The following is a 26,339-nucleotide window of genomic DNA, read 5'->3' as shown; positions in this document are numbered from 1 at the left end:
GTGGAGAGGCAGTCCCAAGCGGGGCCAGTCCCTGCCTGCTTGGATCATGTGCTTTGCTAGGAACAGGGAAAGATAACTTTCCCAGGATGAGTAAGACAGGATAGAGAGTGATGGCATTTTGCCCTGTCTCAGAGTGGCCAGGCAAGGAAGGCTTCCCGTAGGAAGTGACATTTGAGCAGAGCTCCGAATAATGAGAAAGAACGAGCCATCAGCACGTGCCGTAAAAGCACACTCCATGTCCCCCAAGTCGGGGCCACACACCAAGACTTATCCAAAGAGCTCTTGTTCTCTAGCTCCTCTGACCTACTAAACATGGCTGCCGTGTTTAAAAATGGTTTTTCCCCAAACTTGTCCAGTAGTAGGAAGTGGCAGGACAGGCAAGAGGCAATTGTGTCACTAGACATCCGCCCTGGTGAAGGGATTGATGTTGCCTTGATGGGTGTATGAGTTCTTGCTCTTAGGGAGACTGGGTTAGTTGCTGTGACAGTGAGTTACAAATGTGGGTTGGTCCTCGTGGGCTCACTCAAAGCACCACTCTCTCATCAGAGCCAGGTTCTTGCATTTGCCAGCCTCTAGAACCACATGTCCAAACGAACCTTTCCTTTATAAATACACACACTGATATGGCAACAGAAAACAGAAAAAAAAAAAAAAAGCACTGATTCTCTCCTGACTTCTCTAGTTTGCAGTTTTCTAAGATGTACTATTCTTTCCCTAAACCAGAATGCATTTTGGAAAGTTTTCACAACCCTTTCTGCCCCTCCCTCACCACTTCAGTGCAGACCCAGTTGTCAAGTCCTTATCTTGCTAACCCATCCCTTGACCCACATGTGGGCAAGTGACTACACTGACTGGACCCTTGAAGCACCTGGGCTTGTGGTTGGCATTTTACAGACAGGTACATATTGTCCCAAAGGCACTATTAACAGCCCCATCATTAGATGAAGAGACTGAAGGTTGATCTCTTAGATCATGGCCTATTCTGTGACATTTACAAAAAATATTGATGGGAAGACTATCCAATTTCCTCGCTTAGATTCAAATTTTCTTTTGAGTCACAAATCACCTTTTCCGTTACCACACATTCTCTGTCAATGCAGTTAGTTCGTTTTGCTATTCTGTGTCTCACTCTCTAACCCTTGCTGAATCTCCCTGCTTATTTATTCAGGTCCCTGAATCTTTGCTCTTCTCAGATCACAGAGAGCCACGCTACGTATCTTAGGACAGATGTTTTTAGCTTTTAATTATTCATATATATATATATTTTTTTTTTGCGGGGGGAGCATGGGGTCTTGCTGTGAGTTAAAAGTGTGACTGTTGAGATAATGTGAGGGTTTGACTCGTGTGTGTCTTTGCATGGCCTTGTGGTTTCTGGGGCATTGCTTCATTGTTGCTTACTTCATTGATGGGTCTGAATGCATGAGCCTGGGGTATGACAAACATCCAACAAGCATATTTCACACGTGTACTCAATATGAGATTTAGGAATAACCTGGCTCTGAGGAATATACTTTCAATAGAGATCCAACTGAATAATCAAATAGTCTCTGAGCTACCTAATTACCAAGAAAGAACAGTCCGTACAAATGATTAGCTGGGGCAGAGTGGGCTGGATTTACCATTGTTGTTATTTATGGAAGGCGCTGCCATGCTAGAGTGGGGGACTGTGGAACCGAACGGCCCAGGTCAGATCTAAACACATCGCCTCTCTGCATTTTGCCATCTTGCCACCCACCAAGGGCACATAACAGTCTTCTGATCGGAGACTCATGCGAGGACCAATAAGAGAATGAACGGAAAATTCCTCACATCCAGTAAAGGCTGGCAGCTGATATGATGAAAGGCTGGCAGATGATAGAACGGTGCGTTCACACTGACCCGCTGTCATGTCAAGTCTCTGATGGGGGTGCAGATCAGGCTTAAATCATGACAAGAGAAAGGAGGGAGAAGAACATGAACCCGAGACTTCTGGAAGAGTCTGCCTACCCCGGGAAGGTGGGGATGCGATGAAGAAAAATTCCAAGGAGGTTCCCAGGGTCACTTGGTGACCAGATTCACAAGGCCTCTTAGCTTGGGGCAGCAGACTGCCTGGACAGTGGCCGCCCTCTTTCTCAATTTTTGGATTCGGTTGGCAAAACTCCCTCTCCTGTCAGGGCTGTGCGCTTCTCATCTGCTGCTCTGCCTAAATTTCTTGCTCAGGTGATTGTCCTCACCAATTCCTGGCCTCCAGCAGTGGCCTCTGCGGTCGCCTCTACACTCAACCAGAAGTCAACCTGCTTGAAAAATATAACCGCAGATAAGAACTGTACTGCAGCGTGGAAACCGGTTATGATACGCGTGTGCTCTTAGCACACTCCTAGCAGCTCCCGGCTCCTCTGCACGCCATCTCCTTGCAGTTGGCGTGAGGAGAGTGGAGTGAGCCTTTAAATGACTGAAAGGCTGATTGCGTGAGCCCCCGATTCCAAGTGAGTGCCCGTAAACAGTGCATCTAAATCTGTCTAATGGCCCTTATCTACCTCCTCCTCCACTCAACACAAAACAGATAAGATCCCCTCAAAGGTTCTTCCTTCCCTTAATGTCTATTCAGGCTTTCATTTGATACACTTGATACCCCCCCCTTTTTTTTTAAATCGGGGGCAGTCTGCCAGGTCCCTCTAGTCTTAGGTGAAAAGATGTCCTCAGCCACAAGGACTAGGCCCTGTTGTCCTGTAGGCGAGCAGGAGATCTGTGTCTGAGACCTTCTAAGTTTTACATGGGCAGGTTGAGACGAGCACCGTGCACATCCTCCTGGAAGGATGGGATTTCTTAAGTAACACACAACATGCAAGGTCTGGGCTGTCTGTGGTTCCATGTGGTGTCTTCATCCTCCCTCAGAAGAGCCCGAGAGACCCTGATACAAGCCAAGCTTGCTCAGTGAGTTCTTCACGTACAAGAATGAGTGAAGCATTTCCATTCGTGCACGGGGACCCGCCCACGTCTCCACACTAGTGAATTCTCTCTGTATGCGTCGTATGGTGGATGTGTGTGTGTGAGAACACACATGTGTGGAGGTTTGTATGCCGTGGTGTAAACACATGGAAGCCACGGGAGGAAGTCTCGGCCTTATGTCCTGGAGACAGAGTCCTGCTGAGCCTGGAATTCACCCTTTGTGACTAGGGAGGTGGTCATCAGGCCCTGGCAACCCTCCTGTCTCTGTCTTCCCCTGCACCGGGTTACAGCTGTGCATGGCTGCGCCCAGCTTTTTGTATGAGGACTGAATCTCAGTTCCTCGGGCTTGAGCAACCATCACTCTTACCTACCAAGCCATCTGCACACGCCCCGAACAGCAGTGTGGCCACTGGAACAAGGACCCCAGCAGCTAGGAGGGGCTGGAGGGGTAGCATCTTGGCCAAATCGGGTGGTTCCCACTGCTGTCCTTTTAGGAAAAAGATGGTAGAGTGTGATTTGACTCACAGGGCAGCATAAGAAAATCTGGGCATGTCCTCTGGACTCTACTTTTAATAGAGCAGGGAACTCTCAGCCCTTATTTCTGCCTGGTTGCAGAGGTTCCTGGAGAAGCAAGAACCCTCTGGGGTCATGACGAAGAACAAACTTGCAGACTGACTGTAACATGGACTCTGTGGAACATACTAAATGTAAAGTCTGTGTGTAACACTTCTCTGGAAAGTCAAGCCTTACAGTTCTTAGCCATTTCCACCGACACCTACAGGATAGTGTTTTGAGGGCCATTGATAACCACAGTGCCTTTTAAAGTGCGATTATTCTTTTAGCTGATTGTTTACCTGAATTTATTTATTTGTTTGATACAGCACCAGATTGTTCTTTGCCAAGATTAAATGCACTCAAACACCAGAGGATTTTGAAAACTGTTCTCTTGAATTCAATGTCTGCCAAAGTGAGTTAGTTCTAATCCTCTATTTAAAAATAAATGAAGGGAGAATGAAGGCGTTCCCAGCTCCAGAACTCACACTGGCAATTTGAAACACACAGAATGTACCTTACATCACTTGAGTGAGTGTTCTTAGTTCACTGTGATGTTACAAAGCTTTGGGGATGGTAGGTGGAATTTGGCATGGCTTTCAGAACTACAGCTCATGGTGGAAACCCAAGGAATTGACTCTTAAGAGTGTTTGATGTGAAAACCTTTTAGTTTGATATAACATTTGCTTTTTGGTTACCAAACAGCTGTAGATAAGAGGGAGTGTAGATGGTAATGGCTCAGGGGGGATTAGGTGCAAGGAAGGGTCATGCAGAGATGACTAATCGATACATCTTTGACTAAAAGGCATCGAGATGAAGGCACGAAGCATGAGCAGTTTCTGTTGTGACTATGGAGTAAGTCTTGTTTGGAGGAAAAAGCATGCTTTTCAGTGCAGAAAAACAAAACAAAACAAAACAAAACAAAAAACCCATGAGAGCAGTTTAAGGGATGAAGTTCTGGCTCACAGTTTGAGGTGCATCCCATGATGATGGCAAAGGCATGGCAGAGGAGCAGGTTGTGGCTGGTGATATTGCAGCCATGACCAGGAAGCCTGGTGGTCAGCCTGCTTTCTGATAGTCACCTTTTAATTCAATCTAGGACTCTTGTCACAAGGGGGTGCCTTCTATATTCAGGGAGAGTCTTCATTCCTAATTTAACACTCTAGAAATGTCATCCCAGACACCTCAGGCAAATCTCCTAAGCGATCGTAAATCCAATTTGATGATGACCACTGGATTTTTCTGAGCATCAACATTTTGGTTTTCTCTGCTTTCTTACTATGGCTACAGTGTGGCCAGTTTCCCCCTGTTCTCACATCCTTGCCTCCACCACAACGTTGTGAGCCTCCATAAGCCCTTTCTTTCTTAAATTGCTTTTGTCAGGTGTTTTTGTCACAGCAAGGAAAGTAAGTTATGCCAACAGTTGGTGTTTCCTCCTGTATCCAAATATTTACTCTGTATACCAATATTTACAAAAAGGGAGCTGACTCATAAAAAGAAAGAAAATGAAAGACAGGAGAAGAAACAGGAGAAGAAAATAAGCCACTTGGAAGTAAACCAGCTTCTTAGCTGTTACTGGTCCAAAGATGCCTGAGTGTCTGTTCCCTCCTGGATGGCAGGGGAAGCAGGAGAGTCTTCCAAGGGCTGATGCACTCAGAATGGAGGCTTAACATTCTCCCATGTACAGCATGTGCTAAACAAAAGAACTTACATGGATGCATGTCAACACGCAGCATGTTCAATGGCATGTGACGTGGGGGTTCTAGGAAAATTTCCATGCATTCAGCCTCCAGTGTATTTTCTGGGTGACTGTAATCTTAAACCTTCCGAAGACTGACATTTTCTAATAAACATCAGCATACCAAATCCCCTCTGCGAAGGGGGAGTTGATAAAAACCCGTCCACAAAACATATAATCATACACATTAACGAATCTTCCTTTTATACGGCAGCCGTCTGGGGGAAAAAAAAGACTTAAAAAAAGAAAGAAAAGAAAAAGCAGAGGGAAAGCATCCCTAACAAGATGCGCATTTCCTGTTGAAGAATCTCTACTTGAAATCAGAGTGTCAGAGCGTCTCTCTGAATTGACAGAGCAATGTGTTATTACGTCCTTATTCAGGGCAGTGTACGCTTGCCTTGGGCTGATTAAGGATGCTTGCCTCGGGCCGATTAAGGATGCTGTTAATGCCGAGGAGACACTGGCGGCTTTCACTCACATTTGTTAATTTTGTCATGCCCCCTTTCAGTGACAGTGATCACTCAGCCAGCTAATTTGTTTCCTTCTTTTCATTCCCTGATAAAAGCAAACAAAACAACATACCAAGCACCTGTAACAGGCATTCTGCCAAACACTGGTGTAGCATGCAGACAATCAGACCACATACAGAGTGAGTTCTTATGAGTGAGTGGCCTTGTGACCCCAGCAGCTAGGATGCACAGGAAGACCTCAGATCCAAGGCACAGGGTGCAAGTTCGTTGACTTGGCAACCGTGCACTTGCTTGGGAAAGCTGTTCATGAAGGCCCACCTCTTCTCCACCCAGGGTTCCTGTTCATTTTCTGTCACATCCCCTGGTGATGTTTCATGTGATGGCTGATGGGAATGTCCTGATAATCTACAAGTCTTGGTTCACTCTGGATTATTTATCTCTTACCCTCCTCCCTGATTCACATTCTCCCTTCCCTATGAAGCGGAGTATCTCTAGGATATATCTTTTTGTGTCAAATATATCTTTGGAGTATGGGCTCAACTATATCTCTTACACATACATACATACATACACACACACACACACACACACACACACACACACACACACACACACCAAAACAAAACAAAAGCCAGGACAAAAAGATGGTTATTATTTAAGAAGTTTATAAAGACAAAGAAGAGTCAGGGGGTCATCTTGGGTACTGGACAGCATGTGAATTTCTCATGCCCAGCAGAGATGCCAATCAATGTTGGGGTAGCAGTGTGTAAGCAGCCCCTGCTATACAGACTGGCCCACACAGCTGCCCACCTAGGAATCATGGATTCTGGCCTAATGAATGACTTGACAGACGCATAGCATGACAGCATTATTGTGAGGTGGGAAAGGCAGGAGGCTAGCGGGGTGACATCAGGGTGTATCCTTGGGGCTGTATTTGACCTATGATCTTCCTGTGTTCTTTCTCTGCTCCTTGGCTGCCACGATGTGAGCTGCTTTGCCTTAACACATGCTCCTCAGCCTGAGGGACTGTTGTGTCTGAAACCGTGCGCCAAAGGAAATCTTGCCTCTTTCAAGTCGTTTCCTCAGGAATTTGGTCACAGATACACAAAGGTGTATTATTTCATCTATCTAACTGTCTTATCTATCTCTATATCCCCCGTTTCTCTAGTTTGGGACCCTTACAACTCAGGTCCAGGGTCTGCTGGTTCATCTCATACCTAATTCTATCCAGATGCTGTGTCCAGAGATGTCAGCCCACAGCCCCACAGGAAAAGGAAACCTGTGTTCGATTTTCCTCTCTCTCCCTCTCCCTCTTTTTCCTCTTTTATTCTCTCCTAGCTTCTCTGTGCTACTATTTCTGAATTATTAGCTAAGTTTAAAATTTAGCAAACATAATAAACAGCAGCAGGGAGGGGAGAGGAAGAAAGAGAAAAGCATTTTTTTTCCCTCAAATTGGGCCCAGAGCCCAATAACATACAAGGGACCATGCATTTTCTTTGAAAGCTTTGTTTCAGTTCCACAAGAGTGAGAAACTGAAAGGCTGGCTGAGCACTCCCAGCACACAAGCCTGCTGAAACACCTCCTGTCCTTCCATTGTTGATAACTTGTTTACAGTCAGGAAGGCAACTTATGTAACACTGTCCGTTCAGAGGGAGGCAGAGACCCCACCGAGGCTCCTGAGCCTTAGCGAACAGAAGTGGTTCATTTTGAATACGCCTTCTCAATTACCCCCCATCTCAGCCTGCAAAGATTCGGGGTGTGTGCGTGGGAGGAAGGAAGCCTGAGCAGCCTGACTTTAGGTACCAATTCTTCCTGAGAGAAAGAATAGCAGCCCTGAACTGCAGGGGAACAGTTCTGGAAAGTTTCATGTTCTTTTGAGGAAGGAGGGGCTGGTGAGGGAGTTGCAGAACTGCCTGAAAGTCTCCTTCCCGCAGGACTGAAGGGACAGTTTGGGGAAGAGAGGAAGAGGTTAAATGAGACCACAGTGAATTTTAAAATGTAGCCTCAATATTTCTCTGTACTGCCTTTTTTTTTTTTTTTTTTTTTGACTAGAAAAATATCGAGTCCTATGACACACACAGCTGTTTACTTAGTACCTATCACATTTCTTCTTCATGGAAGGTCACACAAAGGTCTGGGCGTTCAAGCCCAACTACCACCAGCAGCTTGCAGTCTCTTAGGCACAAGCAAAGACTCAGACCTTTTGGTAATGTTTAACGTAATGGTTCTTGCCCAGAACTGTTTGGGCTGAGGTTTGCTGAGAACCACGTCTATCCGAGGCCTGAAACATAACCGCCAGACCTACAGATATCCTCCTGGCGAGTGTCACTTTGTCGGCCACAGAGACAGTCACTGAGGGGCCCCTTCGGACATTTCTGATACAGGTGGGCGCTTTTGATGGAGGTGAGACAGGGCAGGCGAGGTGGCAGGAAAGGAATGGCACGAGGCACTCCAATCCTTTTCTTTCATTCAGCTTCACTTCGGGGTCTCTTTGTTCTTTGGCAGGAACAGAACCATGCGTTTTTATGGCCAGAAAAACAAACCATAGTATCAAAGTCTCTAAATTCTGACTCCCAAATAAATCACCAAATCCAGCAAAATGAATGACACCTTTTTCCCCCCCTTGCAGGCAATGTAACTGTTTTGCAGGATCAAGAATGCATAGTTCTACAGCTCCGCCACATGCAGTAACTGAATAGTGCTGATTGGTAAGTGGAGCATTAAAGTGCCTTTACCATGGAACTTCATTATAGCGTTAGACCGCGAAGCAGGTCGCAGCCCCCTGCCCATCCTAATGGTGTACAGAAGTACCTGAAAGAGAATTTCAAATAAATGAAGCTGAGGCAGGAGGGCTTGGTGCACACATGTATTCATTAGCCGGTGCTGTGGTAGCCAAGCAATGGCTGCATGCTGGCATCTAGTGAGAAGGCAGAAGGTCTATTCTTGCCAATATCTGTCCGGGCAATTTATCAATATTGAAGGATGTTTCTAAGCTCCCCCAGTACCATCATTGTCAGGGGAGCTCGCCAGTCTGAACCAGCAATGTCAGTGTAAGTAGCGTTATCAGTTAAGATCCTCCCTTCCCCCTGCCTCACAAGGTCACTGGCAAGCTGTCTGTCCTTCCCCCAGGTGACTAAGTACCCTGGTTTACCAAGGACAAGGGAATTTTTGGGGAAGGGGAGCTTTCAGGTTTAAAAGGAATCTGGCTTCCCTGTCTCTTGTCTCCTTTCCTGCCCCCACATCCTGCCCTTGGCTTTCAGTAACCATCGCTAGTTCACCAAGCTTAGTGCTACAGACAGAGCTAAAGAACATTTAATCGGCGACACAGAGAGAAGAAGCTCAAGAACCGAGAATGAAGATGGTTATAAATGCTAGGCTATAAAAAACAAGCACGAATCCTCTTTGCCACCAAGAAAAGCCACGCTGGAAACTAAACTCTGCCAGCTTGCGGGAAGTCTCCACACTCACCTCATTTAAAAATCTCTGATCTACTCAAAAGGACAAAGTAGCCAAAATGGCAACTTCATAGAATGTGTGAGTCAATGCTGGGGTGTAATTCAATCCTTGAATTACAAGGAGTGCGCCAGAGTTTGAACCAGGAGCCTCAGCATCACCGGAGAACATGTTAGAAGTGAAAAATGTCAGGCTGTACCCAAGACCAGACCAGTCAGAGACTCAGGGGAGAGGATAGCCATGTCTGCTTGTTTCACCTCTCTGGGGAATGCTGGTGTACACAGCAAAATGTGAGACCCCCCTCCCCAATGAATACACTCACATCTTCTGTGCAGTATATGTGGACAATACCTCCTCCTGCTACTCTGTATTAAAGTGAAGTGATGAAGGATTGGGGATCCCACCAACAGTCGGCACCTGGTATCAGACTCATGATTCTTCCCCAGCATCTATGCCACGACAGTGCTCTCCTCCAGGGTTCCCCCAATTCTCCCTCTCTGCTCATGAGCTGATAATATCAATTATGTACTGGCACAGTACTTCATTGAATTGGCTCTCAGGTCTTGGGTGCCACTGCAGCTAAGCAAAAATTACCTGGATTATCTTTTTTTCCCATTTATTTTAGAATCATGCCAAAGATACTTTATTCCTTTGAAAGATAGGAACACATGAATTTTATGAAGAGGATAAGTACCACATGAATTATCCGTTATCATAAAATGAAGTCCTTGTTATTCAAACTGGTTTTTATGAGCATCAGTCAAACAGCTTTCCCAAGGATTCCTTTTCAAGGACTGTCTTTCTGTGGCCAGGCAGAATCTGGGGCTCTTCGCTTCTGACTGGGAAAAACTCATTCAGATCATTTTGCATAGGCCCACATCCTTGCCTTTCTGCCAATTTACTAAAAATAATGGTCATGTCAACGTTACTGTGTCATGCTCTGACTGTTCGCATGCTGAAGCTCTGAATTTTGATGTGATGGAATCTGGAGGGGTCCTTCGGGAGATAATTGCATTTAGATGAGTTTAGGAGAGTGTGATCTCTATGATTAGATCAGGTTCCTTACAGAATGGAAAAGAAACCAGGGTTCACTTTCTTTCCTACATGAAGACAGCATAGGTCACAGCATACAAGCCAGGAAGGAGGTCTTTGGGGTGATCTCGGCCTTTCAACCCCAGAACCATGCGGAAAAACTTCCTTGTTTGAACAACCCTGTGTGGTATTTTGACATATCATCTTAAAGAAATATACACAGCAAACACTCCACTAGATACAGCTTTACTACTCATTCCATATGTGGGTGAATGATGATGACAGAGGTCAAACTTCAGACTCATTAATTCCTCCCATGGGCTACGATGAATTCAGATCAGAGATCTCATGGAAAGGGGAAAAACTGGGGTTCTTGGAGGCTTAATGTCTTCCCTGGTGACACGGCTGATCCAGCATAACTCTAAGGTAGAAATCCCATCTCCCAGCTCTGTTGGCAACAACATGGTTGTTCCAGACTCTGCCACATAGACTCTGGTTCAAGCCGAGGATGCGATAGCTCACCACCGCTGCTCTTTTCCTGTCTGGAGCTTGAGAGTGAAGGGAGTGTGGTTCTCCACATAGCACCATCCTAAGAACCATCTCTCATGGGCTAAGTAGCCCTGAAGGGACAATGATGGCGTCTCTGCAATTCTCAGGGTCTTCCATTCAGGCATCTTCTAGCAGATATGGGTTATGATGTCACAGATATTTCTTTATGATCTATACCTCGCCTTCGTGCCGGCAGCCCTGCCTGCCGGTCAGCTGCCATCATTGTGTGATGCCTTTCCTGCCTTTCTCAGCACACCTGACCATCACCCATATCTCCACAGAGTTCTTTCTGCTCGTATCCCCTCTCCATTTCAGAACCCTCAGAGTCCTCCTTATCGTGCCCCTCCCAGCTCACCTCTGCACCCGGCATGAGTGTGTGTTTGTACAAGGAGGCGCTGATGGACTGAATGACCTGCGTAACCCCAGCGTTCTATCACTCTTTGCAGAAATTCCGCTAAGTCTTGCAGAACTACCTGCAACATGGCCAGGTTTTGTAATCTGGTTCATGCTCTCACACACTCCTAGGGAGCTCCCATGACAGCTTTAAACTCAGCTTTCCCCACTGCCACTCAGGAGACTTCCTGCTGGGGAGAAGAGGCATAGGCCTCACCTATACAAGCCTTGTGCTGTGAAGAAAAGAAATCAGGCACCATCTGCAAAGTCATCTGACTTGTAGCTAAGGAGAGCCTTGCCTGTCTTTGCAACCCTAGCTAGAATAATCACTGGCAATTAGAGGCAATCAGATTAAATGCATTCTGAGAAATAAATGCAACAGGAATCAAAAAGCCTTATTTTATTGGCATTTTAGTTGTTGTCATGAAGTTTCTATGATTTTCAGCTGTTAGTTCAGAAAGTTAGAGAGAGGACAGAGAGAGACAGAGAGAGATACAGAGAGACACAGAGACACAGACAGAGACAGAGAGACAGACACATACACAGATAGAGGGAGTCAGAGAGAGACAAATACACACACAGAGTGAAGACCTACAAACAGAGAGAGAGAGAGAGAGAGAGAGAGAGAGAGAGAAAGAGAGAGAAAGAGAGAGACAGAGAACTCTAGCTACTTTTGGATTGACGCGGAGGATTTCTTTCTCCAGGGAATCTCCTTATTGTTCTCTGACAGCGGAAAGCCATTTGAAAATAGCCGAGAACAAGAAACCCGGCTATTTCCCTCTTTTCTGCTCAAATACCCGTGTCTTGTTTTCAGTGTGATCAGTTACACTGAAATGTTTATCAGTGAAGTGGAAGAGAACGCTATTAGATGTCATTTAAAGCGAGATTGTCTGCAGGCACATTGCAAGCCAATTGTCTTCAGAAACCTTTTATCAAACACCTCCTCCCCTTACTGTGCTTAAATTTCCAAATAAAAGTATCGCCTCTTTACACCAGATTTTTCATAGAAATGAGACAACTGCTTTGATTCAGTCCATTGGAACCTCAAGAATTGTGGGGAAAGGAGGAAGCAGAAGAAAAAGGAGCCAACTCTCATGCATCTCCGAGTCAACATAAAATGTGACATATTTGATATTTGGATATGTACAAGAACAAGGAGAAAATGGGCCTGTTTTGATCAATGGATGGACATTTATAATAAGTTAAGGATAAAGATGGTGTCTCAGTCACTATGCTATTGCTGTGAAGAGATACTATGACTATGACAGCTCTTATAAAGGAAAGCGTTTAATTGGGGCTGGCTTACAGTTTCAGAGGTTTAATCATAATCATCATGGTAGGAAATATAGCAGCATGCAGGCAGGCATGGTGTTGGAGAAGTTGCTGAGAGTTCTATAGCCTGACCCATAGGCAGACACACACACACACAGAGAGAGAGAGAGAGAGAGAGAGAGAGACAGAGAGAGAGACAGAGAGAGAAACAGACTCTGGGCTTGGCATGGGCTTTTGGAACTTCAAAGTCCACCCACAGTCACACAGCCCTCCAACAAGGCTACACCTCCTAATCCTTCTAATCCTTTAAAATGGCGTCACTCCCTGGTGACTAAGCATTCACGTATATAAGCCTATGAGGGTCATTCTTATTCAGGCTCCCACAGATGGGAGCACACACACCTGATCTCTATGTGGGTTGATAACCCTACATTTCTATACGCAATATGTGCTTTTGGTCCAGCCTAGAGTTATAGATGGATGAGAGTGTAAATTCAGGTTCACTCTAGCACAGTTAGTCTTCAGCTGCTGTTGACGATTTAGTACAGTTTTCCTCCTTATGGAGACCATTGCCCATAGACCAGCTGTTGTCACAAGGGATGCTTTCCTTCAAACACATCAAGATGGACATGTATCAAAGCTCAGGTAGCATCAACACCTAACCAAAGGCACTAACAACAGACAGAAAAGAAGGCCGATTGATTTCATCCAGGCACTGAGCAGCATTTTTCCCAACTAGGAGTCAAGAGCTCTGTGTCTTTTAGGCTGGTGAGTGAGATCTTTTTGGTATTTGGTTGATGTCTTTCATAATAGGTAAGGTTGTTTTATTCATAAACAGAGGAGCTATTATTTACTGATCTCTACTTCTCATCTATATCCGTATATCTGTGTTTTTTGTTGGGGAGGGGTGCATTAAAATGGGGTACCACAGGCTGGCTTTGAAAATCATACCATGTAGCTGAGGCTGGCCTCTAGCTTGGCAATCTTCTGCCTTAGCCTCCTTAGTAGTGAAATTATGACTGAACAGGACTTCTAATTGTTATCATGCTCCACTTATATGTATATATTGCTTATACACGTGTGTTCTATATGTATTTAGCATATAATGTTAAGTTTACTCTTTTTAAATTTTGTCTTTTCTTTCTTTTATCTGCATGTGTATGTAGCATGCTTGTGTGTGTGTGGAAGCAATGTGGCTGAGGCTGAAATCTTCCTTGTTTTCTTTTCCACCTTATTCTTTGAGTCAGCGCTTCTCAACCAAATCCATAGCCCACACATACGGGTAGTCTCTCTAGCTAGCTAGCTCTGGGGACCCCCTGCCCCTGACATCTGAGGCTGGAACTACAGGCAAGTCACAATAGCCATTTGGCATATTTCTGGGTTCTGGGGAATCCACACTCTGCTTCAACTGCTTGAGTGGGCAAGAGTTCTAACTTCTGAGCACTGTATAGAAGGTTCCTCTGAAGTGGAATATTCTCCTCCTTTCCGGGGTGAAACAGCGTGTGAGTGCGCGTTCGCATGCGTGTGCGCGTGCACGTGTGTTTTGCTTCCCGAGAAAAGTCTCACACAGCACGGAACCATCTCTGTGTAGGCATGCACAAGCAGGTGTAACCCCCGACACACACACACAGTGCAAGCGCACGCCCACTCATAAAGCACGAAATCCGGCTTCACTAAGTGTGGTTTCTCGGCTGTGAAATTACCCACAGCCTGAAGACCTTGCAGGAGCAGGTAATACTGAGCCCTGAACGTCATCCTAGGGTAAAGTGGTGTACACAGCTAATTCCCACATGTTCTCTACAGTGTGGAGGAGAAGCTGCGTGTGCCCTTAGCTATTAGGTGACGGCGCTGCTACTATAAGTGTTTGTATTTTCATGTATTTCTGTATTTTCAAAGTTTCTATGAGGGTCGGCATTATCTGAAAAGCCAGCAATTTAAAAGAGTGACTCAAAAGCCCAACGAAATCGCACGCTAACCTGAAGAGTTTAAAAATAAAAATAGAAAAATGCTCTTCCCCAGCCTCGGATCCCCACCCTGGAGGTGATAACTGCCATCTGGGTTCAGATACTGAGTATTCTATTAAGATTTTATATTTCACAGCAATTACGATCAGGTCCTCCTCTGTGAACGCTTACTAATGACTCATCCAGGGAATGTTAAGGTCCGACCATGTCCAGCAATATACAGGGCACATAAAGTACACCAGGAATTCGATGTAGGATCCTTCCAAAGGGAAAGGCTGGATACTGAGTGCTCACACTCAGTATTGACTTTTTTATGGCTTCAAAATGAGTTCCCTCCTGTCGGTGTTTCTCGCTTCTGCTACCTTCAAGTGAATCATGCCAGAGGCGGGAGGCCTGCGTCCAGCGGGCGTGTGATGTCTGCCCACAGTCGGTTGCTTCTTTCAACGGGATGTTAAGGGCAATGAAAGCGCTCTTTTAAACACAGGAGCAAAGGCTACTTTTGCAGAACCCTAGCAAAAGCTGCCTTCAGTTGAGACTAATCATCCCTTTAAAGGAATAAGATAGCGTCTCTCGCAGGGATGCACGGCGGTCACCCCGTATCAGAGTCCACGAAAGGAACTTAATACGGCACAGAGGTCTGCTGCCCAGACCGGGGAGATTAACCTCCCTGGGTATCTCCCTTTCAGGGCTTTATTAGGGAGGGGGCGTTAAACAATACATAAAAGAGTATAGGTGATAGTCATCTCAGCCCGTTGGACAGTCTCAGCACGGAACAGAAACGGTGATCCCCCCGGGGGCGGTACCTGCCGCGCTGTGAAGGAGAAACGACAGCGTCAGCACCAAGAGGGGTTGTGCACAATGGCATCTTGCCATGCTTCTCTCTTTTTCTTCCTGCAAAAGAGCGACCGAGCACCTGGCAGTGGAGACTGGAAGGCGCGGGAGAGAGCGAGCAAGGGTGGCACTTACGCCCTAGGAGCTCTGGTGGAGACAAGAGACGGAAATAACTTCACTTTCCCTCTCCTAAATCATGCAAAGACGGACAGGCGCACCAGGCACACATTTACACTGTAAATAAAGTGGAAGCCCCAGTATTGAGAAATGTAGCTGCAAATGTGCATAGATATATGTTTACACAAGCACATCGCTGTGGGCTTATTTTTTTCTTGAAGCAGTTTGTGGTCCCGGAGAATGCCTTGTCCTAGAGGGGGCCTGTTGCGGTTATTGCTTGTTCGTACCACTAGAGGGCGAAACACGAGGGTGAGCTCTGTCCTTGGTCCACAAGTAGCCTTACCTGTGTTCTGATTTCCAAGTCTTCCTGGGCTCCCTAGCGCTACCTCCTGCTGCTTATTTTCTCTGTCTCACTTTTCTTTTTTTTTCTTTTCGTACTCAAACATTTGTTGAAGCGCTGCACACACTGCCGGCTTTTGAAGGTTAGTTCCTCGGCTAGTATTTCTCTGCCCTCTACCAGGTGGCATTTGCACGCGTTAGCAACAGCTGTCATTTGCTGAACACCTCTTGAGAGTGAGCCACTGGTCCCAACAAAACAAACAAACAAAGAAACTACACACAGTTACAAATACGCTAAAACCGGAGTCAAGATAATCTGCTTGGCTTGGAGGCTTACTTCATCTCTTCATCCCAACAGAGGCAAAGAAAGGGAAGGCTTTTGTGGCCATTTATAACGATTTAAGCCAAAATATGAGTTTCACTCATTTTCAATTGTCTGCAAGGTGACATTCCCAGTAGGGGGACTGTTCTTTCTAATAACCCCTTCGCTCAATGCCAGTCTGCAGAGTATCTCCGAGGACTTGCAAAGCTCAGTTGCCAGTGCCCATGTGAAGTGTTGGCTTATGATGCGGAACTTAATATTTCATTTAAATAATCAATGGCTTCTTAGTAACTAACTGGCTTGTTCTTCGGTGTCAAGAGAAACAGATTCTTGTGGGCAAGTCAGTCTTTTTGTCTATATATCCATCCATCCATCCATCCATCCATCCACACATACATGGGTATATGTAGGTGCACATAAATGAGAGCTCCATTTCCTTGGCTTCTGCTGCTTACCCTGACATGGTTGTCTAAATGTTCTCCGCTCAAGTCCTTGCTGGACAAATATAAGTGACTTTTATTTTAATGTCTTTTAAGATTGTTTAAAATCGACTACTGCTCTTCCTAGTAGTGAGGTTTGTAATATCCTCCTCATTAGGAGAAATTTGAGAAGTGAATAGTGAAAGCTCCAAGAGAAGATACTTGAGACATCGAACACATTCTTCACATCCTTGTACCTTCTGATAAGGAATCTCAAGAAGGCATTTAATTCAGCTAGTGCACAAAAATGATGCAGGATTTCTTTGTTTGATGCCAGAGACCAGAAGCAGAGTTGAGAAAACACGGAAGAGTTCTAGGAGTACTCTTTTATTTTTAAAAGAAATGTTTATGGATCCCTCAGGGTAGCTGATAAAAGTAGCTCAATTAAGTGATAATCTAAGCAGAAAAAAAACATTCTCAGATGCTAGTGCTCCCCACAAAAGACCTGCCAGATGCATCAAGGTAATTATCCAAATGAATTTCAGCATACTGTTGATATGTTTACAATACCCCTTGGTCAGCTCCATTGAATTTTTTAAACATGGTACTTACTTGTTAAACTACCATTTCTAGCTTCTGACGGCTGCACAGCTACAGTAAACACTGAAATACTGAAATACTTTACCTAACTACTTTACCTAACTAACTAAGGTTTGCTCCTGAGCGTGATTGGAATTTTGTCTTAGCCTAATCATCACCATCCCCAGAGTCATTCTTGCTTTCCTAGTGCCACGGAAAAGCAGCAAGCCTTGACGTCTGATGTTCAATGTATGTACATCATGCTTTTCTTGCAAGGAGCTGAGAAATTCCTTCCATTTAAAACTTGATCAGTATTCAAGAATCCAACAATTACAAGACAGTATCCTCTGAAGATCCCCTTAATGTAGATATTGTGGATACATATTTAAAACATTAAAAAAATTTTTTTTTGCTTGTATGGGTGCTTTGCCTGCAGTGCCTATGGACACCAGAAGAGGGCAGTGGATCCCCTAAAACTACAGTTACAGACAGTTGTAAGCCACCCTGTGGGTGTAGGAAGTCAGGAAGGGCAGCCAGTGCTCTTAAAGGCATAGCCGCCTCACCAGCCCTGAGACAATTTATTTTCCTCAGTAGAAGGCATAACCCTGTGCAGTAAGTTATCAAAAGAAGGAAGAAGCAGAGCGGATCTGCCCTGAGCCTGGGGTCACAACCCTGTCTGACAACAGCCGACAACTTATCCAAATCTATAGCTTATCCATGAAAAGGATATTGTAAGTGGGGATATACTTCAGTGGGTAAGGCGTGGAGATCCGAGGAAGATCCCTAGAGACCAGATGGAGAGCCAGGTGTAGTGGCATTCATCCATACTCCCAGCATCCTCGAGTAAGCCATGAGCAGGGACGGGCTTGACTGCAGCTCACCAGCTACTTAGCCTGCAGCATGCAGCTGCAGCTGAGGCTGCAGGAGCATCAAGGAGACGCTGCCTCACTACGGGAGAAGATGAAAACCAATTCCCCAAAGAAGGTTGACCTCTGACCTCTGACCTCTGCGTATGCGCTGCGGCCACATATCCTCTCCCTACTGCACACACTGACACAGACACATACACCCATTGTCTCCCTAATACACACACAGAAACACACACACCTCCCTAATACATACATAGATCCAGACACACAGACACAGACATAGACACACACATAAATCCTCTCCCTGATATACAGACATACAGACACGCACACATCCTCTGCCTGATACACACACACACACACACACACACACACACACACACACACACAGCTGAGAGGATTCAGTGACATAACTGCTATAGCCCAGAAATGTCTCCCACAAGGCTTGTTTGTTCAAGGCTTGGTTCTCAACCTGGAGATGTGGCCAGGAGGCCAGGGGAAAGACTTCCTGTGCACATTCTCTGCAGAAGCCCAAAGCACGAGGGTCAGCAGATCTGAGACATAATAACTGCTATCTCCTTATAAATTGATTACAACAGCTATTATATAGGGATAAAAAGATGATAAATATGAAGTGGATATGAGGGAACTGTATTTGAAGAGCTTTGCAGAAGGCCTACTACCCCATAGACAGTAAAAACCCCATTAGCTCTTATACACCTCACTGTAACTCACTCAGGTGTCTCCTGTGAACCTGCAGCGTCACTTTAATAACTCTCACGTTCCCGTGTAAATCTTGATGCTCAGAGAAGTTCGTTAGCTTGTCCAGCAAGCAGCATACATCCACCTTGAAACAGGGCTGTCACTCTTAGGGAGGAAGATGTTTTGTGATCGCTTTGCCTTTTGTTTTGGTAGATGATAATTGGCTGAACAAATGATAACTGTTTTCTTAAAAAGAAGGAGAGATGCTAAGCAGCCCATTGCTGCTCTCTCGTGCCCTTTGCCCCCCAAAGGAAGGCTTGCTAGTGCAATTAATATTTGAAACATCTTAGAGACGTTAAATTGTGAGAGTTAACGAGGGAGCTTTCGCTCTTTGGGAAGTCTTACCCTCGGCAACGAAAAGACAGGTATATTGAAAAGCATCTAATTTATGTCTCTGGCAATAATATGGCAAATATTTCAATTATTGTTTCTAAAAATGGACCCCAAAGCTAAATTAATCCCTCCCTACTCCTGGATTTGTAATGTGTCTGTTTATTGTTATTTATGGCGTCCGTTCTGGAGATGTTGCAAAGGTGACAGCAATCAGTACGTGAAGACGTCACTCCCCCTTCCAAATGGTCAGGGGCTCTCTGTGCCCACATTGTCTGCTCTCTATCTGATAGATCGCACTTTCGTCCAGTCTGCTATCTCCCACCCTACACAGGTGTTGGCTTCCAGTGACACAGTGGAAGAAAGACCAGTCTGTCAGTGCCATCAAGCCCAAGGAACAGCAGCTTAGTTCCTATCCTAGCTTCATGGCACCCTGCCAACCTCCCAAAAGATTGACATAGCTAATAGCAGAGCCCCAAACCAGGTTCCTGATTTTGTGGAGGGTTTTGTTTTGTTTTGTTTGTTTGTTTGTTTTGGTTTTTGTTGTTGCCTGTTTGTATTCTTTTTAAGAGTCACAAAACTCTGCTACTAGACAAATGCAGAGAATTGGCCTGTTTCTTCATTAATCTTGAAATGAAAACTGGAGAAAAAAAAAAGAGGCCGAGTTGGCAGGAGAGGAAAAAAAAAAAGAGTTAAAATTCGGAGGCAGCTTAAGTTTCCTGTCTTGTGCTGCTGTGGCAATACTCTGAGACACTGTTCAATATCAGGAAAGCCAGGCAGCCTCCTGATACTTCCAGAAGGTAATCCATGCTGAAACCATCACTCCATGCCTAATTCCTAAACATCACAGTCATCATTAGTGTGGCTCTTGTGGTATTGCAGAAAACACCATTGTAGATTACAGGACTTTTACAAAGAAACATTGTAGACATATTGGTACATCCATTTTTTTTCTTTCTTTTCTTCTTTTTTTGGGGGGGGGGCATTGAGAGGAACCTAAAAACTTCTGTTTTGTAGCATTTAAAAATTTGTGGATAAACTCCTGGACATACACCCAAAAGATGCTCCACCATTCTGCAAGGACACTTGCTCAACTATGTTAGTAGAGGCCCTATTCATAATAACCAGAAACTGGAAACAACTGAGATGTCTCTCAGCTGAAGAATAGATAGAGAAAATGCGGTACATTTACACAATGGGATACTACTCAGCTATTAAAAACAAAGACACCATGTAGGCAAATGGATGGAACTAGAAAAGAGCATCCTGAGTGAGGTAACCCAGACCCAGAAGACACTCATGGTACGTACTCACTTATAAGTGGACATTAGCCACAATGTACAGGAAAACCATGCTAAAATCCACAGACTCAAACAAGTCAAGCAGGGCCCAAGGAGATTTCTTGAATCCCACTCAGAAGAGGAAATCAAATAGACATCTAAAGTAGACAGGACAGAGGGTGGGGAGGGTAACTGGCCAGGGATCAGGTGTGGGGAGATGGGAATGAGTGGGAGGGGGGAAGATCAGGAGGGAGAATGGAAATTGGTAGGGGAGCATCCCTAGGGCAGGGAGAACCCCAGGAGTCTATGGGAGTGATCCTAACTGAGATCCCTCACAGCGGGGGACATGGAGCCCGAAGTGCCTATTTTCTGTAGCCAGGTGGACTTCCAGTGGTGGGAGAACAACACCAAGCCACCCATAAAACCTTTGACTCACGATTTGTCTTGCTTACAAGAAGTGTAGAAATAAAGATGGAACAGAGATTGAGGAAATGGTAAGCCAACGACTGGCCCAACTGGAGACCCACCCCATGGGAGAGAGATAACCCTTGACATTATTAATGATACTCTGCTATGCTTGCAGACAGAAGCCTAGCATAACTGTCTTCTGAGAGGCTTCATCCAGCAGCTGATGGAAACAGATGCACAGACTGCAGCTAAACAATAGGCCGAGCTCGGGGTATTGTGGAAAGCTGGGAGGAAGGATTGAGGGAACTGGAGGGGTCAGGGACACCACAAGAAGACCTACAGAATAAACTAACTTGGGCCCATGGGGGCTCACAGAGACTGAATCACCAACCAAAGAGCTTCCATGGGCCGAATCTAGACCCTCTACACATATGTAGCAGATGTGCAGCTTGGTCATCATGTGGGTCCCCTAACAAAGGGAGTAGGGGCTGTCTCTGACTCTGTTTCCTGTTTGGATGCCTTTCCCCTAGCTGGGCTGCCTTGTCTGCCTTAGTGGGAGAAAAATGTGCTTAGTCCTGCTGTGACCTGAGGTGCCAGGGTGGGTTCACACCTCTTAGTGGCCTCCCCTTCTCTGGGAAGGGGGCAGGGAAAGGGAATGGGAAAAGGGTTGTGTGAGGGCAGGGCTGAAAGGAGAGGAAGGAGGGAGGGGCCTGAGATCAGGCTGTAAAATGATTAAATCAATAAAACTATTAAAAAAATTGTGGATAAAATTGGTGTATTGGCAACTCCATTCGCAGTCATCACTGATTTATTTTCTTTGCATTCTAAAACCTTGAGTCTTATTCTAGGTGTTTTTGCTAAAAAGTAATCATTATGTTTTGGTTATGTTACTTGACGAGGCACATTTTCTTGTCAGAATAGATAGAAGAGAAGTAGTATCTAGTTCCCAGGGCATTCAAACTGTGGCAAAGAATAAGCTGCTTTCTCTGGGCCTAATCTCATTATTGGGAAGGCCAAGCCAGCTGTGCTGCTTGTGCAAGGCTAGCTCGGGCTATCCAGCAACATCCTGTCACACAAAAAAGTTTAAATCATAAGCGACACATAGTATTCTACCAACATTCACTCTGTCTCCCACCGTATATCTCCTTCTTTGGAGATGAGGGAGGGGGCTACAACTGGGATACAAAGTGAATAAATAATAATAGTAATAATAATAATGAAAAAATTTTCTCTTAGTAAGAGTTTTTGACCTCAGTTCATAGAAAGGAGATTTAAAATTTTTTTCTTGTATAGCTTTTTGAAGCTTTTGGATTTCAAAATGACGATGTACAGTTCATTAAAACTAAGTATATTAAATTATAGCTGATAATGTTTGGAAGTGTTTCTTCCACTTGGCTTTTCTCTTCAAGGACGTGTCCTCAGGCCTGGCCCTCTCCATAGTAATTACTCAGGTGTAAAGGAATTCGCAGCTGGGAAACTATTTAGAAGCCCTGGTTGTGTATTGCCAGAGATGCCTCAGATGCCCGTAGTTTTAATACGGAAAAAAAAGCAAGCAAGATATGAACGGCACGTGAACAGTTTGGACATAAAATGTTCCCAGAGAGTCACATGCTGCAGCTTGGTCCCGAGCTGGCGGTGCTGATGAGAGGATGACACGGTGTGGATTGGCCCATAGCTCTGTGAGCAGTTAGGAGGCAGTCCTTGAAAGACGTCTGTCCCTGACAGCCTCTCTTCACTCTGCTTCCTGGCTGTCAGGTGAGCTGACCCTTCCTGCTACCAGGACATTCAGCCTCTTCAGCCTCCGAGTCAGTGGCTCTCAACCTGTGTGTTGTGACCTTTTTTTTTGGGGTGGGGGGAGGGAGTTGTCTCACATCATATATTTACATTATGATTCATTTCAGTAGCAAAAGCACAGTTATGAAGTAGCAAGGGAATAATTTTATGGTTGGGGGTCACGTCTACCTGAGGAACTGTGTTAAGAGGTCACAGAGCATTTGGAAGGCTGAGAACCGCTGCTAAGCAATAGAGCCCCGTGACCTCGGATTGAAACTTTTAAATCCAGGATTCAAAGTCAATCTTTCCTCTGTTACTTTGACTTGCTGAGGTATTTTGTCAGTGACACAGGCTGACTAGCACAGGCACTTGATGTCACAGAATTTTAGAGACAGCAGGGACCTTGGAGGTCACTTTCATGCGTGAGAAGACAGTTGGTCTTGGAAGGTAAAGTGGCTTCCTTAGGAACATACAGTTAGCTGTCTCCAGAACCTTGGTCCAGCCTCATACCCCATCCTCCTCTCTCTTCTCAAGCTAACTTGGGCTTTGCCTTTTGAGTTACATCATGGCCAGCAGTCTAAAGCTACAGTTTTCTTGAAGATTATCCTAAGAAGACTTCTCTTATATAAGTATAGTTGTCCCTTCATGTCCTAGGGACATTGGTTCCAGCATCCTCCAGGGACACCAGACTCACATAGAATGGTGTCGCTTACTTGCACACAACTTGAACGTGTCTTCCTGTATACATTAAAGTACCCCTGGATTATTTATAACACAGGATGCGATATAAGTGTTACATGGGGTTTTGATACTGTATTGCTTACAAAATGTCAGCACATGGTTAAAATAGATGTGGACTTCCTTCCAGTTACCTTTGGTCCCCAGTTGGCTGAATCCACAGATGCAGAACCCATCCACAGTTTCAGGGGCAAGTTGTGTTTCAGTGTAATAAGACACTGACTGAATGTGTTAGGAAAGGGGCCCAGTGTCCTGGGGCAGAAAGCAAAGACACTCCAGCTCTTAGGATTTCTTTCCCATCTGAGTTCATTGCTGGTGTGTGTGTGTGTATGTGTGTGCCTCACAATATAAAAACAACAGATGAAGGGATTTTTCTTTTTATTATCCCAAATTAGAGTTTAGAGATGTGAAATAATTCTTTCTGTAGGCAGAGAACTTTGAAATAAGCAATAGGGTAAATGAAATTGTAGGCATTACACTAAATTTAATAAAAAACATTTCAATTATGCTTTGAGAGTTCATTAGCGTTTGTGGGAGAAGTTCTGGACTCCCCAAAGAGTTTATTTACATCCCAATTACCAGGGCCAGATTGAGAGAATCCAGTAGTGTTTCCTATTTAGAAGAGATGAATTGTCTCGCTATTTGAGGCACAGACATCTGTGTATGTGTGTCTATCTGTGTCTGTGTTATTTTTTCTTAGTGTTACTAATTCTACTGTTAGATCAGCAGCCTAGCGTGTCTAACTAGTCACCTGGGCTAATGGTTATACAGTATGGACTCGAGGTCAAACTCCTCGTTCACAGACAGCGTGACTTGGAAACCTCCCATTAACAGACAGCGTGGGCTGGACATTCAAACTGCTTCCTCAGGAGCATGAGGCAATGCTTACAGGACTCACCATGAACCTGAGGGAGTTGACTATCTCTCTGGCCTGACCGGATTATGACTTCAAAGATCCATTTCTTTACTAAACTGAAAGACATAGTCATTATGATGAAATTCTCAAAGAAAAAAAAAAATTGGAAAATAAAAGTCTACCCAGCAGTTCTTAGGAAAAACAAAACAAACAGAAACCATTAAAGGGCTAGGGAGATGGCACAGAGGGTAATGTGAGGATCTGAATTTGAGTCTTTGGATCCCATGTTCTAGGCTGATATTGGGGAGGTGGGAGGCTGAGAGAGATGAGAATCCAGAAGTTCCTGAGTGAGCTAGCCTGGCTACACAGCTGGGCGCAGGGGGCACCAGACACCGTTTCAAACACAGTGGAAGCCGAGAACCAACACCTGAATGATCCTCTGACCACCAACATATGCCATGGGCATATGGGCATACACATTAACATACACTAATGTACACACACACACATACACACACACACACACACACACACACACACACACATACACACACACAAAGACCTATACACGGAGCTTATTAAAACTCATGTGTGCCAAGAATATTTAAGATTGTAATCACAATGAGCATATTTCCCTTTCCTGGCCTTGCACTTGCCTTTCCTTACTTTTGCTAATGCTTGAAACTCAAACTTTAATGTTACTGGACAAGTATTGATGACATCAGACGGGTTTAAATCTGTGGTTCTCAATGTGTGGGTCGGGCCCTTTGGAGATTAAAAGACCCTTTCACATGGATCGCCTAAGACCATCAGAAAAACACAGATATTTGTATTACAATTCATCAAAATTACAGTTATAAATTAGCCCCCAAAATAATTTTATGGTTAGGGGGCTCACCACAACATGAGGAGCTGTATTAAAGGGTCCTAGGACCGTTGAGAATCACTGCTCTAACTCAGGCCTTCGTGTTCTTATGCTTGGCAAGGGAGTTGGCAGAATGTAGAAAAACATAATTGGCTGAAGTTTTCTAAGTGGTAAGGAACACATCAGCCTAAGTTCCACCTGGGGTGAGCAATGTGACTTAAACAAGGGAGGAACTTCAGATCTATGTTAAGTGTCCCTACATCTAAGCAAGACTCCCACGTCAGCTACTCGGTTATAAAATAACAGGTGACACTTCTATTTAAGGGTTCTTTCTCCCCATGCCCTCGGGTCACTGACATTCACACTACACTAAATGTGTCCCTGAGACCCAACAGAAGGACTCTTATCTGGATGGCTTCCCCCAAGTGTTCTGAGACTTTAAAAACACACCCTATGTTCAGTTTTTCATTTGCTGTTCCTGTGTCTAGTTGTGTAATGCAGGTTTGTTGAACATTTACTATGTATTAGCACAATGGGTTTTCAGTACAGAAACAGTAACATGGAGGAACATTGGACGTATACTTTCTTTTATTGGGAAAGAAGCCAAGTTATAATATTTCTTTGGTAATTTTAGATATTTAAATTTGCATAATTAAACTTTTAAAGTGGTTAGTTTTGACTTGGAAGCGACGAGCCTTCATTTAATACATTCTGTTACTAGGCAATGACCAAACAGTGACTAAATGTCACTGTCTTTCTCTGTTTATCCGTTTTCTTAGCACAGAGTGAGTACGTGTGATCAGTGTGGACTAATTGCACTGATTCCACAAAGCAGGGATTTACATCAATGCATTTTCAAAGGTTTTATTTTTTTAAATATTTTATTTTTTTTTGTGACAAGGTTTCTCTGTGTAGCCTTGGCTGTCCTGGAACTCATTTTGTAGACCAGGCTGGTCTCGAACTCCCAGAGATATGCCTGCCTCTGCTTCCCTGAGTGCTGGGATTACAGGCATGCGCCACTAAGCCCTACAGGTTCTTTTTCATTTTTTGTTTAGTTTTGAAACTTCAGTTATTACAAAACAAACAAACAAAAGCTTTGACAACATAAAGTCAGGACACCTTTAATAATAAAAATCCTGTGTGTGTGTGTGTGTTCATGTGTGTGTGTGTGGCACTCCTCAGAAGTCATCCATCTATCTTGTCTGTCAGCTTGCTTTTTAGATTTAATCTGAAAACTCTCTTGTATGGATCCAATTTATATTGATCATATCCACTCTTCATTCCCCCTCCCCCTTCCACTTTTCCCAGGTGTGCCATCACATCTTCCCCTAAAGTTCATGTCCATATCTATCTATGTATCTATGTATCTATCTATCTATGTATCTATCTATGTATCTATCTATGTATCTATCTATGTATCTATCTATCTATCTATCTATCTATCTATCTATCTATCCATCCATCCATCCATCCATCCATCCATCCATCCATCCATCCATC

At 44.6% G+C, this 26,339-nt stretch overlaps 1 protein-coding gene across 1 annotated transcript in view; it reads right to left on the bottom strand.

Annotated features, from left to right (window-relative positions):
- Positions 1-26,339, bottom strand: part of Phactr1 (phosphatase and actin regulator 1) — a 442,461-nt gene that overhangs the window by 318,471 nt on the left and 97,651 nt on the right. The window lies entirely within an intron of this gene.

The sequence above is a fragment of the Psammomys obesus genome, unplaced genomic scaffold (assembly GCF_907164565.1).
Source record: "Psammomys obesus unplaced genomic scaffold, mPsaObe1.curated_primary_1811, whole genome shotgun sequence".
NCBI lineage: Eukaryota > Metazoa > Chordata > Mammalia > Rodentia > Muridae > Psammomys > Psammomys obesus.
This window is presented reverse-complemented; position numbering and strand designations above follow the sequence as displayed.